General features: G+C 39.4%; 1 protein-coding gene across 2 annotated transcripts in view; it reads right to left on the bottom strand.

Moving 5' to 3' along the window:
- The window catches only part of SORBS1 (sorbin and SH3 domain containing 1), a 164,572-nt gene extending 144,166 nt beyond the window's left edge, over positions 1 to 20,406 (bottom strand). For both annotated transcript variants that reach the window (XM_042018691.1, XM_042018705.1), the window contains exon 1: positions 20,305 to 20,406. The gene's annotated coding sequence lies outside the window, so the exon portion shown is untranslated. The remainder of the gene's footprint in view (positions 1 to 20,304) is intronic.
- Positions 20,407 to 20,416: the final 10 nt, after the last annotated feature.

Raw genomic sequence — 20,416 nt, 5'->3', positions numbered from 1 at the left:
CTTCCAGGCTAGGTCCCAGTATCCAGCCGGCAGCTATACAAAGGTGTTTAGGCACCTGGAGATACATGAAGTCTCCTAATAAGATCTACAGTGTGAATTAGGATTCTAATTTACTTAGGCAATTCTGAAATCCCATTTAGAGTCTAATGGCTCTTAAACAAATAAATACCTTGAAAATCTGACTCCAGGTCACTTAAAGTATAAAGATTATAACAATGGATGTCAGCAGTCAGTAGTCTCAACACAAAGGCTGCATGTCTTGTCAGAGGTGCAATTTACCCTTTAATTCCAGAGACAAATCCCCTGGAAGAAGAATAAAGGACTTTACAGAATATAAATGGAGGAAACTGGGCAGCCTTATTAGCGTAACCATTTGCTACTTACAGATTCTGCACTTTCAAAAGAGTATTGAATGGCATAAAAGACTACGATTTCTAATTCTATCTAGTATTAATATATATAAACACCACTTTTATAACATTTTCTCTAAGTTAAATGATCACATCATATCAATTATTACTAGGGAGGATTCTAAACAAACACCAGATGGTGCCTAAAACAGAAAAAGACCCAAAGTTATTACTTAAGCATAGAATAGTGCCAAAATATAGATATAGTCAAACATATATCATTTCCTTACGACCCTCTGGGGATCCTTCCCTTTGGGAAGCTGTCCTGGGAGCAAACACCCAGCCGCCATTCCCAGAGTAGCACAGTTCTGTGCCATATCCTTACATCAGATTCTTGCAGAACTGCCACGATATAGTCCAAAAGATGAAAGCTGGAAAAAAGGGGTTTGATTCCACTGTAGAACCAGTGAATCTTCTTCACCCTCCTGTCACTGTGCTCTAACAAGAGAAATTAATGCTTTTCTGAAGGCTGAAATGCAAAATCTGGAATCAGTGCCTGCAATGGTTTAAAAATGGCTTGGTTCTGTTAAAGGCAATGTTGATTAACACCAACTGGAGATGTAATTTTTTTAACGGAGTCTGTTCTAGGCACAGAAGGGTTTCATTCTTCAGTAGCTAAACTGAGAATACAGTGATTTCAAGATGTAGTTTTAAATAAAATGTTTAAAAAACACATAACCCAGCCTGCACCTCAAAATTCCTGTTTTTTCCCTGAAACAATGCTGAGCAGAATTGCAGAACAGTGTTGCTCCCTCATTAACTTGGCCGATGCACATAAACACAAATGGAATCATGCCTCACTAAAAAATATTTTCTAGCTACTCACTAAAATAGCTTTAAGAGACCAGGTCCATACATGGAATAAAATGGCTTTCTCTGCAGTCCTAAGCCAAACTCTCCTCTGGAATGACATTTCAAATAATATAAACAGTTTAAAGGCATATGTAGAGCAGAGCAGTGTAGTTTTATACAATCAACAACATTGAGATTTATTCTGTGCTGAATTAAGCTCTTTAAATTGTTTCTACTTAAAAAGGAAAAGTATCAAATACAACAATTCCTACAAATTTATCTTTCACAACAAACATTTTCATACTCTATTTGCAATTTCATCAAACAAAAGCAGGCCCAAGCCAAGTGGCAGAATTTTGGCTGTACTGATCTGAAAACACTGTAAGCTTTGCCCTTTCTACCACTCAGGCAGGAGTCTGAGGAGGAGAGGAGTCCTCCCACTACTTTTCCAATAAACTTTGCAACAATAGCCACATAAAACTCCTGGAATACATGACTTAGATACAAAGAGATGCTTTTCAAAATACCTGCTTGAACCCTTCAACTTACATCAGAAATGCAGAACCTTTATGTAGAAACAAAGCACTCTGTAATGTTCAGAGCATGGTAGGATGAGTCATTAGCCCTCACAACTTCCTGGTACTTTGTGTACAACCATTCTCATTTTATCTGGGAACACAGGGGAGAAACAAGAGAAAAAGGCTCATCAGCAGGACACAGCATTATGACAAATTGTAAATAAGACTTTCATCTTTTAGTTCCAGTTCACAAGTGGTTCTGAATGTTTGTAAATAAAGCCTAACATAGACTTACACAGAAACTGAAAGACAAAAATTACCAAGTGGAAAGTGCTACAAAGCCATCTGAAACACTGCCCTTGGAGGGCCTGTTCCCTACACCTGACTCCCTCCCCAGGACCCAGACACACCTCTGTCCTCACGGTGTCCTGGTGTGGCATCTTGTAGCCGAAGATTCTGCAGCACATCACAAACATTTATCAAAGCATGTTTCAATCCATGATACATGTGTGGGGGTGGATGTGGTGTGATAACCACTCCTCCCCATTTCACACATGGATTAATGAAGGTGTAAAGTGGTGGGTGGACATCAACAGGAGCATGGGGTTAGCAAGGGATGCCAGCCAGCCCAGGCAAGCTGGGGAGAAGCTACTCAATAACCTGAATCTCGGATGCATCAGAATAATTGCTAAGAGAATGAAAAGCCTGTCTGAAAAAAGAATCAGAACACTAGTGACAAAAGAGAAAAATAAGCAGATGGCTATATGTTAAACTAGGATAGAAGAGTGTTTAGGAAAAACAGAATGCCTAGGTTTAGCCAGGACAATAGCAAAACAAGCAAGAAATAGTTGCTAAGTATTACTTCAGATAAAATTTCGGAATAGCAGCACCTGCAACAAAGAATTACAGTAGCAGGGAATTTTGACTCTAAGCCCATGGATGAGGAAATACAACTGTAATAGTTTAAAGGAGAAATTTCACACAGAATATTTGGAGACAGAAATTGCAATCACAGCTCTGACCAGCATGGGTCTGACACACATTTTTATCATTATCATTGGAGAACTTTGATGGATGATTTTTGCGCCTCATAAGAGCCACTCAGAGCACTACCTGCTTTTATTACTTGCACTATAGCTAATTAGAGATACAAGAGTTGCAACAATGAGCCCTGAACTAAGGTTTTTGTGGCACAAGTCATTCTGGGCTTCAAATTGCAGAATTTGGCTATCTTAGAATCTTTATGCAATTTATCTTTATGCAATAAAAGCTGAGTTTACATGACCACTTTGAAACCAGGGCTATGGCTAAACATTGACAAATCAGGGCAACTGCCTGTCTCAAGAATTTTGTTTTAATCAATGTTTTGCTTTATTTTTCAGGTAACCTCATATATTAGATATTTTGAATCTTTATTATATTTCATTTTTTCTTGTTTGGTTCAGACTTTTAGAAATCCCATTTTGATGCTTCCCTCTGAAAATTCCTTCTGTTGTTTTCCAGAGAAACAATAATCCTGCAATAGGAGACATCTGTAATGTAATGAAAATAATTCTTCATTTTTCCTTTTCCAAGCATGTCAAGAAGTCATACTTAATCATCTGAAGTACTTCATAAATAATTTTAAGTGCCTGAAAAGCATCAGTAACTAATTAACTAATTTAAATCTGAGCCTGAGCCATCCAATTTTTATCTCAATTTTAAAACACAAGATATATATAATCTTAAAAGATGCTCAGATTCTGGGTTCAGACCTTATTAGTGAAAGAAGAGGAAAACAAAAAGGAATTCTGAGAGCACTCACATTACTCAGATACTGTTTTCGGGGAGAGGAGGGATCAGCTGTAGAGACATCCACATATGAAAGTCACAGAACTTTCGTAGATGCTTTTGTCTATCATTAAACAATCTCTTATTGCCACTGACCTCTTCACTGGTTACCATCATGCTGCTCAGGAGAGGAAATAAAAAGACCAGTGCCTAATGTTCCAGACAGAAACCATGACAATATATTTTTTAAATGCTGAATTTAAATTCTGGTACAGACTGATTAGACTGAAAAACAAGTTAGAGTGAAATGGTGTCAGGTTCAGTGAACCAAGTGTAAAGGTCTTTATGACTACACTGGCATTTTTGCCTCAGTTGCAGGCATCAGAAACTACATTAGGGTAGGTCACATGAGAATTTAAATAGAATCACACATTTCTAATGAAAAAATGGCCCATGTGAGTAATACAGCTCCATATCACCTTAATTACATATTGCAATTACAATTACAGCAGCAGTGCTACTGGGATGTAATTACTGCAACTGAGCTTCTCCATGCTCCATGCAGGCATTTTCATGGGAGCTTCATGCAGCATCACCTGAACTTGCATTACAAAATCAGTGACAAGGACCAGAATGTGAACTCTGTCCAGACATCAGGATGGGGCTTTTGCTGCTCTGAGTCGGCTCAGACATAGAAAGAACGAAAATTAATTTCTGTGTAGAATAGCGAGGTTCCTTAAGGCAGGAGCTAAAAGCAAGCGAAGGCATTTTCCCTCAGAGAAAATGGACAGCCACTGTACTCTGTGGAAAATACACTTTAGTGATCATTCCAAATTCATGATGATGATGGCCCTTAAGGCCAAAAACGACCAACTGAACTAAACCCACAGTATTCTTCTCCTGTTCCTGTGCTTCTTAAAAAGAGGGATCTGGAATTCTGGGCTATCTTGAAGTACCTAGAAAGACAGCTTTCTAGTTAGTTACCAGCCTTAACAGCATCCAAAAACACAGTACACACCATAGGGTTTGCTTCATGGCATGCTGATATGATGAATTTCACACAGAGAAGGCATTAGAGTCCTTTTACATTAACTTTGCAAGGTTGTTTTTCCCAATTTAGTGTCAGCTTTCACCAGAACCACAGACCCAGGTTGTACTGGAGTAATCAAACACAGCTCTAGTGACAGCAGTTTGCTGAAATCCAGACAGAAATTCTACTTCTAATCTTGCCTGAACTTAAGGCTGAATAAAGTAAACCAGTACAGAAAAAAGTGTCACCCTCTCATCAATTTCCTAAAGATAGCAGCAACGTGAGGAAGAGCTGAGGATGTAAAGATTCGCAATTTTCCTCTTGTATTCTTGCATTCTCCTCAATGTCTTCTCATGGTTGTTCTCTCTCTCATAAAGCAACACTTGAGAGACATGTTCCCCATGGTATTTGTATTGTATTTATAGCCCGCCAGCTTGTGCAAAGGAGCACCTTATTGCACTAAGGCTGTGCAAGGTTCTTAACTATGGAAACAGCATGGTTACAACATAGAGAAACAATGAGTTCCATGTGGCTTCACCGATGACACAGTACTCATGTCATTTGCAGTTCTTCAGCAAGGACAGTCAGCACATGCTCTTGCTCCAAAAGCACAAATCCCTTAACAAGGAGATAATGATTTTCAATACTCTCCAATAGCTACTCCAAAGGCAGCAGAGGGCTTAGGATAATTCTCACAGTTTAAACAGTTACCATTTATCCTACAGAGCATTGAGTACATAGACAAAAAAAAAGCAACCAAAAGCCAGCCCGCCACAAAGCACTAGTAGAATACTTTATAATCCCCAAAAACATCTAAGGGAAAATACTTTCTGTTCTATAAATTAGTTTAAGAAAAAAAGATCTAATTTTTATACTGCTCTAAGCTTCTCAGGGAATCAATCAATTAAATTGGCTAGCTATGTTCAGGCGATTGAGAAACAGTTCCCAGAAGACATTACATACCTACAAACACAGTACTAACACAGAGTTAAGCAAGACAGAAGCAGGAGTCTAGAGTTTGTTTTCTGTCTGGAACTGAAGGACAGGGTGTAACTTTACTGTCCTCCTAGGAAAGGAGGACAATCCTGGTCTGTATTGCCAGACAGATTCTGCCTAGCAGCATTCTCAACCCTTCCCTCCACTTCAGCCCTGTGCATCTGCATCACCCCCAGTCACACACATATAAGAACTGATCCTTTATCCAAGTCAGCTTTTATACAGCAAGACACAATAGCATGATTAGGGCCTAATAAAATGAAAACCAAAATCCTCTGGGAGAAAGACACTGAATCATTTCCTAAAGCCAGAGTAATTGCTAATCATCAATAATAGCAAAAAAAGATGTTTCTTAACTCCTCCGTGTTCTGTGGAATGGAAATTATGAAGCTATCTGTAAAAGTGGTGAGGGACAAAAAGTTGGAACTCAGAATTTTTTTACTCCTAGAAAACAGTGGTCTCCTGGCCAATTTCAGACAAAACTATGTGTTCAACAAATTAGTCAATATTTACTACCATAAATTCTATCTTGCTTATCAGCCGAATATATATAACACAGACTTCCAAGATAAAATACATAAAAGATAAGCTTTTCAGTTCTGCGCTCTCCTTTTTTTTTTTTTTTTTTTAATCCCTAGAGGCCTGAAAACTTTAAAATGAGAGGGAGAGGTGTTCAGAAATTATTTTTTTGCCACTTGTTCTTTTCATTTAAAATATCACTTTTCTTATTCTGTGGTCTCCTTAGACGTCTTAGAATTAGACTTAAAGCTCCTTCAGCCATCTATCTGAGCAAGCTGTTACATCCTGGCAAACAGCAACTTTTCTCCCAAATATTTATTCAGGTGTTCAAAAGCTTGGAGACTTTATTTATTTGTTTTAAACTTTTAAGCCATCAAAATAAAAATATTTCTTCTTCCCTGGACAGTTAGTCAGCTTCCATTCTCATAATAACCTTGAGATAATTCTACCAGATCATCAATTATGCATATACTCTGAAAGAAGTTATTTTTTAAAAAAGGAAAATGAAAGGAAACAGACATGCTTTTCTCTAGAAGAAAACCAGAGGTACAAAACAGAGGGACCCTTTGGGCCTTTTTTATATAAAACAGGAAAACAAATCTGTAATAAATCACAAGCACACTTTTTATCTTTTGTAGATTACTTAATGATAGATTGCAGAAGTCCCCAGAAGAACATTAAATATTTCATATATTTAGTGCATCCTAAATATTGGGGGCGTTATAGAAATTAACAACCCTCTGGTAGTGGACAACCGTCTAGCAGGCAGCTAGCTGCTCTGCAATCATAAACACAAGTTTTAAATTCAAAATTATATTTTCTTATGAAATATTAAAGTGGTAGAAACGAAAGTTATAATAAGATTTGCATAACAAACAGAATTACTTTGGATTAAAAAAAAAAAATCTAAAAAGGATTTTTAAAATAGAGGCAGGAAAACAGTTGCTCATAAGAGTCCAGCTGAAAGAAGTATGTGTGCTAAATCTCTTCTTCCTTTGGCTAACTGTATTTGTTCTCTGTTTCCTTGTGCTCCTTTGCTTTTGTGCTTTCAGCTTTCCTAATTTGGACATCCAAAACTTAACCAAGGACTAATCATGTAGATGCTTTCCATAGTAAATGGAGTTGCATAACTAATGGTTCAGAGTAACTAGAGAAGGCTACAATGAATTAAGAAGAAAGCTGCACAATTTACCATTCTGCTGTTCCTTGTCCCTGCCTTCTTATTCCGGCTGGGTCAGCACAGAGCACAAGAGTCTCCTGGTCGGCACTTGGGAGCCCAAGGCACAAGAGTCCAACTCCCAGCAGGGAAACTGGCCACCTTATTTTTATAGTTGCAGTGAACTTTGTGCACAGCCCTTGTTTCAGCATAAGCCCACATCTGTGATACGTGCAAGGCCAGCTGTCACAACAAAAGCTAATTCTGCCACATCCATGTCCCTGATTGATTTGGACTTGGCCTTTACAAACATGAAAAAAAAGAGCTAGATGCAAACTGATGGACCCAAATATCCTCTAAGTCACAGGCTGGTCAACCTTAATAACGCTAATAAAACCAGAGTAAACTTATGTAAGTATTTTAAGAGGGCTTGAGCAAGGATGTGAATACTGTGGCATACTGAGTGAATTCAGCATCATCCAGTCTGAAATTCAGGCAACAGTGGTTGTTCTACAGGAACCATCAGGGACCTTGGGAAGATCCATGGCACTTGTTAACTTTACCTTCACGTATAAAGTGAGTGTCTGAGGTATAGAATGGTTGGGGGAATTTGACAGTCTTATTTTAGTTATTTTAATGCCTGGGGTATATGGTGAATTGAATTATGTGTGATTAGTGATTGAATAGCTGCTCCTCTATTACACAGTCCTTTTGGCTGAGTCTCCCTGTGCTACCATTGTTCTGTGAGCATAAACAACAGTCTTCTACTCTTGATCATACCAGGACACTTTTTGCTTGTGTTCTCTGCTGCATACAACTAAAAAAGAAATTTTTCTCACTTGCACTCAGATCTGGCATCAGGTTAGGCTCCAAATACTCGAGCTGTGCTTTGGGTTCAGGCATCAGCACTGTACCCAGCTGGGTTACAATGCAGTTCTTCAAGTCAGTGTGTGTTACAGCACACAGCACACACACAGAATGGCTTAACGGAAACAGAAGACCTCAGTGGGAAATTACAGCTTTTACAGGAACATACGGTCCACAACCACTCAGTGTCTAGAAAAGCATTTATCTCAACGTTTCATAGAGGGGAAAGCAAAATAGAAAGATAACATACACTGCCTCTGAAAATCTTGTGACTAGCAGACTTGCACAAAGCACTGACCAAACAAAAGAAAATGTAGAAAGTTCCAGCATTTAGAGTGGAAGCTTATGGAAGGGAAGATGATTAAATCAACTCCAGCAATGACTTTTTTTCCCACAAAGATAGCGTCTCACAGTTCTATTGTACTTTCCACTCACAATGACTCAAGTCACTCCCATAAACCACACGTGGTGAAAGTTCCTGTACTCACTACAGGGAGCACAGATGCTTCTGGGGTAGATTATAACAGATGCCTGGAACTATGACTCTATGGTATATCCAAAATTAGTGGATATTGCCAGAGTTAAAGTCGCTCTACATTTACAAAATGCCATGTAAAGACAACCAGATCTCTTGGTCATATTTTCTCTTACGTGTTCACCAGCTACTTGCTGTGGATGGGACCACAATCAGCATGCACCTAGCAGGGACTGACTTGCACTGACAATGCTGAGCCATCAGCATTGCTTCCCACTGAATTTGTGTTTTCACGTAAAGTCACGTATTAGATGTGGGCAGAGCATCCCTCTCCTGTCCCAAAATCATCTTGGACATTAGCACAAATAAACCAGGATTCCTACTGTATAGTAGAAGGCTACTCTGACTGGGCTGGATCCTTCAGCCACATCAGAGACAAGAGAGTGGAAGCATAAAAGAACGTTGTGTAATTTACCCGTCACCCTGCACTATATCAGTAACAGAGCTGGAAATAGAAACCTCCCCTCTTCGACACCACATCAAGAGGCATGACAGGTGCTTCACAGAGCCCTGTTCCAAAGCATGTGTCAACTAGAACGTGGGCATAACATTGCAGGGAGGCAAGGATGGGTGCTGAGATAGGCTCAGTTAAGCTTGCAGTTGAACACTTTCCCCTGCATCTACCCTGTATGTAGTCGCCAGCTTGCAGAAGGTGAATTTTTATCACTTGTACCTATGCATGTATGTGATGACAAGAGGAGGTGACATGACAGTGACTCACTTCTAACAGAGCCTTAATAATGAAAAGTAGTGATCCCAATGCTCCTTATTCAAGCAAAATGGTCTTCATTTCAGTGGAGCCTTCCCAAATACAAAAATAATTGCATTCTCAGACTTGGCCTTAGTTTATTAAGCCATTAGAAACAGAATTAATTAATCAAATCTGAATTAATACAAGGATAGACCATGGCTTGGCAAGATGCCAAGTAAAGCAGACTTTTCACGGGATTAAGCTCTGTCTGAGGAGCTAACTGTCAACCAAAGGCTAGTTCAGTACAAGGGAGTCACCCAGGACAAGGAGCTCTGCGACATCCAGGAGCTCAAACAGTAAGGATTTCTTGTCACTCAATGCTACAATGCAAACAGAGGCTTTGGGGTGTCCTTGTACTCAGAACTCACGCATGACTTCTGTTGCCAGGTGACTGAATTCTTATCTCAGATGATGTGCCAGAGAAGCAGCACGATATTTTTTGAAGGTCATGAGTCTATACACAACTATTATGGTTGATTTTTTTTTTTTTAATTCAACAGTAGATTTCACTTCAAAAAGCTTCATCAAATAGACTTACATGAGTGTATAACCTGGATGGGATCCAGTTGCTGAGCACCGAGCTAGTATCCACTAACAGTGATTTTGCTTTAGCTCATGTAGCAGGGAATGTACTAGAGCACATGGGTCTTAAAGCCTGTAATTAGCCTGAAATTCCTATAGACTTCTCCAATCTTCATCAGAAAGGTGAGAGACCTCGTGGTCTTTGTGCTGCTAATGTACTGCAAAATACTAGTAGAGGCATAAAACTTACGATAGGCATGAAATCATTTATCATAAAATTTTAGTTTTCCTGCAAAAGAAATGAAACTATCTATGAAATATCTATCATATATCTTAGCCAAAGGCTTGTAAACTTTTACAATAGAACAAGGACATATCATTAATTAGTCACAGGATTTCACAGGGCTGAATTACAAGCCTTTACGAATACCAGACTTTGTAAACTAGATTATATTATTTTTAGAAAGAAAAAACACAACACTGCACTTCACCTAAAAACGTTTGAGAAAAAGGAGGAGAAATGTCACATTTAATAAAAAAAAAGAAAACTTACACATCTCCAGTGACAACCAACAAGTAAATTAAAATGTTCATTTAAACACCTTAAGATTGGGGAATTTTCTGTGTTGGGAGGGAGAGATAGAGATGCCCACATTGTCTTTTCTTCCTGGACTGTGAGCTGGTAGTATCTGTGGCAGTTTCTAGAGCTCCTCTATCAGCTCTCTTTGAGGAATCTGTACAAGCCCTAGACCCACAGGGAACACTGAACTACTCATGACTGGACCTTCCCCTTGGGCTGGCCTCTGGAAATTGCAAACACGTTCTCTTCACAGCAGGGAATTTCTGCAGTGGTGGGTAGAATCACAGGGCAAACAATCTGGTGTTCAAGAGGTGTTTTTGGCGTCTGCTGTGAAACACGTCAACTGTGGTATGGCAGTAACAGGCTATTCCATCCACTGAGCCTCAAATGTTGCACAAAAGTAACTACAATGCCATTGCAGTATTTCTCTTTCCCTCTCTATTAATGTACTGAAATTTAAAAATCAAATGGGAGAAATTATTTAACATCCTATCCTGAGAACTCAGCCCAAAATCTTCGTGGATGAATCCAGCTGATTGAAGGCAATGAGATTGTTTCCATTGAGCCCAATAGTTTGGACCAGATATTGAGTCCCTTGTGCTGGTATAGGCTAGAACACAGCTAACAGTTACAGCTTGATGAAGCATGAGTCACAAAATACCACAGCTCACACTGTGTCTGAGCTCTAGTGAGTGCAGTATCAGCAGCAGAACATTTGTTCAGATCAACACAATGAGCGCATGCCTGACATGATGGTTTTCACTGGGCACAAATAACGCACAACTGAGTACGCTCATAGCTTGTTTGTTCTAGTAAAAAACAATGCAAGACAGCAAGAAAGAACAAAAGTGAAGGCTGTGAGATGGCAAAGGGGTTTTTTTCTCTCTTTAATGAGGCCTCACAACATAGCAGGTGATTCTCCAGACGCTATTTCCCAATCTTACAAATGCACACATTAGGGACTCTGTAAAACCCTCTCCCAAAGGGAGAAGCCAAAGGAGCTGAGGTGAGACATTGAGGTGCTTCTACTCCTGACAGCAAACTGATTGCAAAGCAAGACACTTGGATTCTTTTTAATCAAAATTCCACCCAAAGAGAAACAGCCACACAAAATATGTACATTGAGGAAAAAGACTTACTGGCGGGAGTGCTATGAGTTAAAGCCAGCTGCAGGGAGAAGGAACACCTCTGCCTCATTCATTTCCTGCACTGAACAGAGTGATTTTATGTGGAATGTCTGACTGCTAAGTCTATCCCTCTTTCTGCCCTTCAGAGCTAAGTAACAGTATTTCCTTCTGTCCCTCCATGGCTTCTAACCCAAGGATCCCCACCTAATTTATTTGCTTGAGAAACCCTTTCTCTTGGAGTTCTTGCTGTTTGGTTTTAGCACCAATACAGATACCAACTAGTGTTTTTATAAAAGATCACAACAATCATATAAAGATACATCACATCTCAGCTAATTAGAAATAAAACATGAGCAACATGATTTAAGTCTAATAATCACTCATTCAATACCATAAACACAAAGACTGATGGCCAGTCATTTACCCTATCCATATCCATTCGTTATACAATGGGGTGCAGTGACCCAAAAATTGTAATAGGAAATGGTCTTTGAGGGCTCTGTTTCCTTTTGTGAAGTATATATAATTTTTAAGAAAACAAGCACAACCTTGTAATTAAAACATAGATATTTTTAGAACAGTGTTCTAGAGACCACGTAGCAAACTAAAGCAAGAAATGACACATATTTTAAGAACACTTTCATTAAAATCTTAACTGTCAATAACCATATCCAGGCTTGAAGATCTGTTCTGTCATGAGTATCAGTCATACATCCAGTAAGACACCAAGCTCTCTGTGAAGACGTTGTGAAGTTTGTTTTCTTTCCAAGTACTTTCAGGCATTTTTTTAATGGATAATATATCTCACAATTGAATAAGCAGTGTGTTACTTACAAAAGTCCTCACAAAGGAAGTCTCACAAAACTATATGGACTGCTAGGAAAGAGAGATTCAAATGTCTGTGAGGTTTTTTCTGCTAGCTTTGTCTCACACCTGTCTGAGGCAGGAAAGGACTCACTACCAAATATGCAAACTCCCCAGTAATGCCAGATCACAGACCAAAGCCAAACTACAAAGGAAAGGAAAAGGTGGAGCCCACCAGGCCCCATCTCATTCCTCATGCAAGAGTCCATGTCAACAGCACTATGCCCCTTGCCTTTTCATCCTCCTCCCAGTCCTCTTTATCCCAGTCTTCTCACTTGCTTAGCCCAAAAGCATTCTGGGTTGATGCTGTCTCCGGTGTATTTGCACAAGCCTATTCTCATGAGGACTTTGATCTTAGTTGGTGCCAGTGCTCTTTGAATCCAGGCAATAAAATAGAAAAAAGGTCCAGAACAATAATACATTGTTTGTGTGCACATATGTGCACTGCCATATGTGTAACTAAGCACATAGGAGCACTTTTAGGAGAACCACAACCCAATTTGTACAGGTCTTTGAAATCTCTAGATGTTAGAACAGCAAGCAAGGTATTTTGGTGCCTTTCTTAAGATGTTAGATTCAAATCCAAGTGTCTTCAGTGTCTGAGGAAATGTGATTTCCAGGTTTGGAGTCTCTGATTCTATGATTTTTCGTACATTTGTATAGTTGGCTGTAAAGACTCACAGCTCACAGATATGCTAAGAGATGGTGCCCAATAATATGGCAAGGTAGGACACAAACCATGTGCTCTTCATGACTGTGTGTCTACCCAAGTCTTACAGCAGTACTGTTGCTTGGCACATCCTACCTTCTAGAAAGCAAACTTTCTGCCTCATGGATTTGCATTTACTGTACATTCATATATCATCTTACATGAGGGGAGCACACATCTGCTGGACACAAAAGTTCTCAAAAAAGAAAAGGTTATTTGGTTATTTACCCATCAAAAAAGATTCAGAGAGGTACTATAGAGGAAGAGAGAAGAAACCAAAGCAAAGACAGCGTGAGGAAATAAATATTTACACAACCTTCGCACTTTTAAATCTTTTACAGGATGTGATACAAATTCTTAGCATATTTTGTAGTAAGGTTTTCCTCTGATATTGTAATCTCTTTGAAGAAAAGTATCAATAGATAAGATAAAAAAATTAAAATGTGTAAAATATTTAGTGGGTTGTTTTAATAATTAATCAGCCTACGAGTTTTCAGTCTAGCTGTACTGACAGCACAGTCAGAATTTTCAAGACAAGAAACAAATATCTAAATACCTAGTCACATATTACAATGTGCTATTATACATATATACATTACATTATATTAAACGTATAAGAGTACTATTTATAGCTCCTCAAATGTCACACTGCATCAGGAGAAACTGCAATACCTAATGATTTTTTCCAGAAGCTGTAACTCTGGGACACATACAGCTTTTAACTGCCCCCCAACATGTTTGTGTCTGTGATATATTCTTCTCCAATTTTGCAGACTTGTGCCCAACAGGTTTCTGAGAAGATATCTTCTTGAAACACATTATACTGGCACAGGGCACTGAGCAGAAATTCATTGCAATTTGTTTTTGCAACAAAAGATTTGACTGGTAATTCTAAGTTGATATACTGACTACCATGTGCCGTACCTCTCACACTACATGATGGAGGGAACTACACACAAAGATCTTCTCTAAGGCTTCTGGAGACAGAGGTTGTGTCTTCACAACTGTCTGGAGCACTGAATTCACTTACCTCCTGGAAGTAACCTCGGTACGAGCATTCACTGACCCTGCTGGTATTGCCAGAGAAAAGCTTAGACACAGCCAGCACTGTGAGGAGATTCTACACAGTATAGCCTCTAGTCAAGTATTCTACCCTTGCAGTGACAATTTCAGATGGGCAATATGAGGTGGGAATCATTTGAAAATAGCCCACAGTCTCACAATATCTGCTACAAGGACTTGCAGCCTTTTTAGGCAGCCTCGACTCACATTCAGTTCAGACATTTTGCTAGGGACAGTATGACATCATATCCCAGGTGCCAGTGCATTACCCAGCATCGAGGACCTGGGTCATCCTCCAAGGCACAACATAGACACCAACGGGTCACATTAATCTTCCTGGGTTTTCTCCCCTGCCAAGCACTGGCTCGTCTGCCTCCTGTCATGACCATACAAAACTCAATTCGGAGTTAAGCAAAAGACTGCCAACGATACTTTAACATCCAAGAAGTGTCTGTGGAGCTCAGTGCTGCATGACTGGCTACTCTCTCAGTATAGCTTATATTCTGTGACTGGCTTGAACCCAAAACATAAAAATGGCTTTCCATGAGGATTAGAGGTACTTCACATGCAAATAAATTTCAGCCAAGTTTTCAGAAAAATAACCATTTGCAAAACCAACACTTTATTCCATAAAATCCTACAAGATGGGCCAATAGAAGGAAGTTACAAGTACTACCATCTCAAAGACATATCTTACTTGAACAGTTTTTCCCAGTATTTAAAGAGCTCAGTCAGAGCACATCACAACAGAAGAGACAGAGTAGGAAACAGACCTAGTTCAATCTCATACTATCTCTTGCTTAAGTAACACCAATGACAAGAGGATAAATATCTATAGATTCACCTAGACTGTTCTTGTGATTATATCATTATCTACCATAAATGCTGTACAAATTTTCAGATGACTTGATACGAATATTTTTAAGATGACACCAGCTATAACTCCAGATTATGTCAACCAGGATTCTGTGCTGATGCAGGGCTCATTGCTTTTTCTTAGCTCTTCTAAACTGTGGGCTTGATCTGAGTGAGGGTTAACACTGCCTCACATGACATTACTGCTATTGATGTAGCTGGGCAAAAGTCTAAAGTGCACAGTCCCTAAATCTGGCCTTTCTCTCTTAGGGCCTCACACGACTGACTCACCCTGCCTAACTTCGAAAAATCACGCCTGTGATTAGAAAAAGGCATTTGACTGCAAGGACCATTAGACTTGGCCTTCCTGGCATTACTGGTGTGTCTTTTATATTGGCAACACTGCAGACACTGGAGAGTGGTTGGAAACTCATAAAGCTCATAATAATAATTCACCAACCACTACTTTTGACTCTTAAATGCTAGGATCAATACATACATAGAAACAAAGGAAAATGAACTCATATTCTGGTATCAGTCTCCTTTTCCAAACAGTCATCTTCATTCTAATCATGTTCGTTCTGCTCTAAGAAATATATAACTTCTGTTCCTTATGTGAATGAGTGTTGGAGCGTTTATTCAAAACCAGAATAGCCTTCTGGCCTTGGGGAAGATTTCATTCATATTGTTACTGTATGCAAATAATTGATTCTTTGAAAGACCATTATAGCTATAAATCAAATCTGTAGACACACAGGCATGCTGCCATTTCCTGTTTACCCATTTTGATGGAAGCATTGAAAACCCCCAGATGTTACAGTACCAAATACTCTTCTCTTAGTTCTCAGGATAAGAGGAAGTAGAATTATTTTAGAAGTTTTCCTAGCAAAGAATAATTTAAGCAACAGTTTGCTTTCTAAGATAAAGTCACTCACTTCAAAGTTTTTATTGTTTATGAAGAGGGCAAATATCAATAAACTGTTACAAGATTGGCTATGGATATAAAAGATAAATTTTTTTAGAAATTGCTTTACCTCTCCACATCTCATTTCCTCCAATGGGAAAGTGATAGCAGAGTTGCCTGCCTATGCTGGCATTCATAGATAAGAAACAGATTTAGTGCTACACTGTAATTCTGTGGCTAGAAAGACTTCACACATGATATGAAACAAACTTGCCCAAAAATCAATCCAGATCATCTCCTCTTACTCTGAACAAGTAAGAAATCCAAACACCCAGGCTTATATCGTACACATTAGACAGATGTCAAGATGTAAAGGAAGTGAGAAAGAATAAAATACCAACTGACATATGGGTATTCACACACCCAAATTCCAATACGAAGTGTCTGATCTGAGAAGCATATCACAAACCAGTTTTTCTACTTCATTATTCTCATCTAATACTATTTGTTTTCCTAAACACATTCCAAAGAACAGCATCCATGATGCAGGAATCCAAAATGACTTAATCATGCTTCATTTTATCTCAGTGAAACCATGAAAAAGCATATACAGAAGTGCTATTCCTTCCAGTATTTAAATAGCATTTCTCTCTGGGACGGCACGCAGTGTCTGTTTTAGCAACCCTAATGAGAGTAAGGCATGACTATCTAGTCAGCAGAGTTATCACAGAGTGGCTGACCACCACTGTCCAAGCAGTTTGGCATGGATCAATTTTCATGCAAAAAGAACTCTGAAGCGCTGATGAACCCAAGCACATACGGAATCAGTATGACACCTTCTTTGAAAGACACCTACAGTAGCACATTTGCCTTTACAGTCATGCTTGGGTAAGCACTCTTTCAGCTGAGTGTGAAGACATGACATCATCACTTCCCAAACCCTCTCCTCTAACTGATCCAAATACTAAGTCCAAAACTGTGACAAGAAGAAGGGTCAAACTACAGTCTGCAAAGGAGCAGAGGCTGAAATCATACTGAAGTCAAAGGTCAGGTTCATAAAGACCTATTTAGATATACAGACTAAGCGTCAGTCACCCAAGGAAAAGGAAAAAGTGAAGGAAAGCATCTGGGTATCCAGCATCGTTGAAAACCCAGGCTTTTGTTATGCTTCTACTTCAGAGATCCTAAGCAGCAAGTGAAAGTCCTAGCATATTATTTTACACAATAAGAGCAAAGACTAAAACAACCTACCCATGACTGAGAACTTCAAAGGCCTGAAGTAAAAACAATTTTCAAAGAACACTGAACTTTATCCATGCTGCCAGCGTATTTCCCAATGCTGAATACATCCAAATCAAATATCTCACCAAAAAAAAAAAAAAAAAAGCTTCTCAGCTGAAAACCTGTCTGCTCTTAAAGGCACAGCAGTTCCCATAATCCTATCGGTAGCCTCTGCTTTGATATAAATTACACTAAGCAATGAAAGTGCTGACCCCGTCTTAACTTGCACCACAAACAACACACACTGTACAACCTAATTCCTTAATGCTCATTCACATATATAGCACCACAGCAGATAATGGGATTATGGAAGAGATTGAAGACTTCAGGATCAAACCAACTGAACCTCTGTGGCTCATTGCAAAGGACTCAGCAGAGAGAGAAAATATCATGACTGTTCATCCATCTTAGGAGATATATATTATAGTTTTTGCTTAAAGCAAACAAAACCAGCCAGGGCACTGTCCCCACCTGCACTGTGCTGTCATAAGACCAAAGGGGTATTTAGCAAAGTCAAGGTACAGAAAACTGAAAAATAACACCAAAGAATCATAGAGGAACAGAGAATTAACCAATGTAGCTCTCTGCTGAATACCATTGGGAGCATTCTGTAGTGGGTTCATCAATTAATTAGCACATTGTATACAGTAACACATCAGTATATGTAAATTCTGTGAACATCTGCTGCCATGTCTTAATAGTGACCTGAGTGTGTGCACACATATGCTGCACCCACGTACACAGAGCACATTCTTCAAAAGACAACACGTAATTTTCACAAAGGTTTAACATTCCTGTTTTTTCCCCAGATTCAACCTTTACAAAAACAGTAAACTTGTAATTCAACATTTGCAGAGTGCTTCAAAGTTTCTCTGAGTTCTTCTTTCCCCCCTACTCCAAATATTTTCCCTCCCCTACAAACAAAAAACACAAGAAGAGACCTGTTTATCACATGACCTTCCTTTGGAGGAATCCTCACATTTGTACTCTTTGAATCGCTTACGTATCAAAGAAAAAGAAAGCTGCAAATAATATTCACATGGAGCACATAATTCTTACCTTCCTGACTTTTAGATTAGCCTCCTGGGTATGTGAAATTTATTAGGCACTGTTTCTTTCTTCTTCTAGACAGCTTAGGTGTGAGCTTGTGTGTATGTATGTGTTTCTGTGTCTGTTTACAAAATATCTGACGTATTCCAAAAAAGGCGCATTTGCTGTGTTTTAACTGTTTGAATATCACTACTTAGATATTTCTATGATTTTTTATATATCATTATGAATCTATATTGGCTTTAGAGAACAGAATTATCTTTAAAAATAATTATTCCTATCTAAAGATAATAAGTATGCCTACTGAACAAGAAAATGGGAGTGTAAAAGAAATGGGATTCATTAGGGACACCAATGTGATACACAAATGTTTTTTTGTATGCCTACCCATGCAGCAGAACCAATGTGGTCCAGCCTTTAGAAATCAAGAGATTCCAATCTGCTACTAACCTTGAGCAAACTAAACCACCCCTTTCCTTGCTGGACGTCCTAGGTAGAGAAGCATTTGGGATAGATACAGTTTCTTTTTATGACAAGGTATCAACATATGCAAGAGAGAACAATCTTCAAGTGGCATAATCTATAAAAATTGAATACTAATATACCAAGTACTTCCCCAAAGCAGCAGCAGTAACAGCAATACCATGCAGAATAAAAAAGCAACATCTACAAGTAAGGAAACACTAATCTTTGTGCAGAAGAGTGAAGAATAGATTCTACTTAGAACAAATCCCACTATCAACCATCTGGGTTCCACCCTGGTGCCCTTGATTTGGGGGCTCCTTTCTTGAACCCATACAGAAAGGAGTAACAACCACAGCACTGACACGAGCACAGGGCACTTACTGGTTAAAAATCAAACAAGGGTAACAGCAGGAGCCCAGGCAGTTTTGCTGAAATGAGATCTGCACAGCAGGGCAGGCATGGCTTTTCTTCATTACCCTAATAGCCTAATAAATAAATAAGGAATAGTTGTGTCCATGGTAATCATGCTGGTGATTTTTTTTTTTTCCTCCCTTTCCAAGACACCTCAGGAGTGAGGTAGCCATACCCTGGCTACAGAATCTGATCTGTAAATAAAAAACTGAGAGCTAAATGAAGACCTTTCTATGATAGGATTTAACTAAAACTACTATGTATTCTCAGACATTTAAACCACCTACCATTCATCAGGCACTAGTGATACCTGAAGCTGTTGCCAATTATTTTTCATTCCTGAATTCCTTATGAACTGCTTGCAAAAGGTATTTACATCTCTGCAGAGAAGCACACAAAATACAAATCTTCAGAAACAATAGAGTGAGATTAACCAGTAGCCTCCTTTCCACTTAAAGACAAAACGGTTTCATACCCTGCCATTTCCAGCTTCTGTTTTATCCAAACTACAGCAAGTATTGGCTTCCTAAAGTACAGTATTCTCAGCATGTCGCACGCAGGGCAGCATCCATGCGCCGCTGACTTGGTAATTGCATTATCTGCAGCCGCTGATGAATGAACAACCGTAATGCATACATCCTGGCTCCAGCTCTCTCGGGACAAGTAGACACACTCCCCACACCAGATTCACTCAGTTTGCTGAGTCCGAAGGTACACAGAAAATGCCCGTGTGCATTCCCTCTCATTTTAAAAGCAATGTTGTAATCTGCTCCCCCTTCCCCTTGACAGAAATACAGCACTTCTATTTACAAGCACCAGAAGCTCATTCCCAAACCTACTTCCCTGCATCCGCAATCTATTCTACCTGCAAATAATAAGGCTTGAATAAAAGCTTGCAAAAATTCTGGTGTATTATAGACACCGTCTCTGGATACTAGGAAAAACAGAAAGGCGCTAATAGCCCACAGCATAATGGCCCTTTAAAGAATGACTAGTCCTTATGGGTATAAATAATCTCAAGAATAAAATGGAGCCAAATGATTTCCATTGCAGAGGGACGGCAATGACCAGCTGCCGTAGCTGCGAAAGCCCCGGCCGGCCCACAAAGTTACCCAGGCAGAGGAGCTTACCTCGGAGCGGCACGGCAGCCTCCGTGCCTGCCCGGACGGGACGCCGCAGCCGCGCTCGACCGCGCCGAGCCGCGCCGAGCCGAGCCGAGCCGCACCGCGCCGAGCCGCGCCG

The sequence above is a fragment of the Corvus kubaryi genome, unplaced genomic scaffold (genome assembly GCF_017639235.1).
Source record: "Corvus kubaryi isolate FWS band 111438036 unplaced genomic scaffold, C.kubaryi_AGA036_p1.0 138, whole genome shotgun sequence".
Taxonomy (NCBI): Eukaryota; Metazoa; Chordata; class Aves; order Passeriformes; family Corvidae; genus Corvus; species Corvus kubaryi.
Note: the sequence above shows the minus strand (reverse complement) of the source record. Positions and strands in the feature narration are given on the sequence as shown.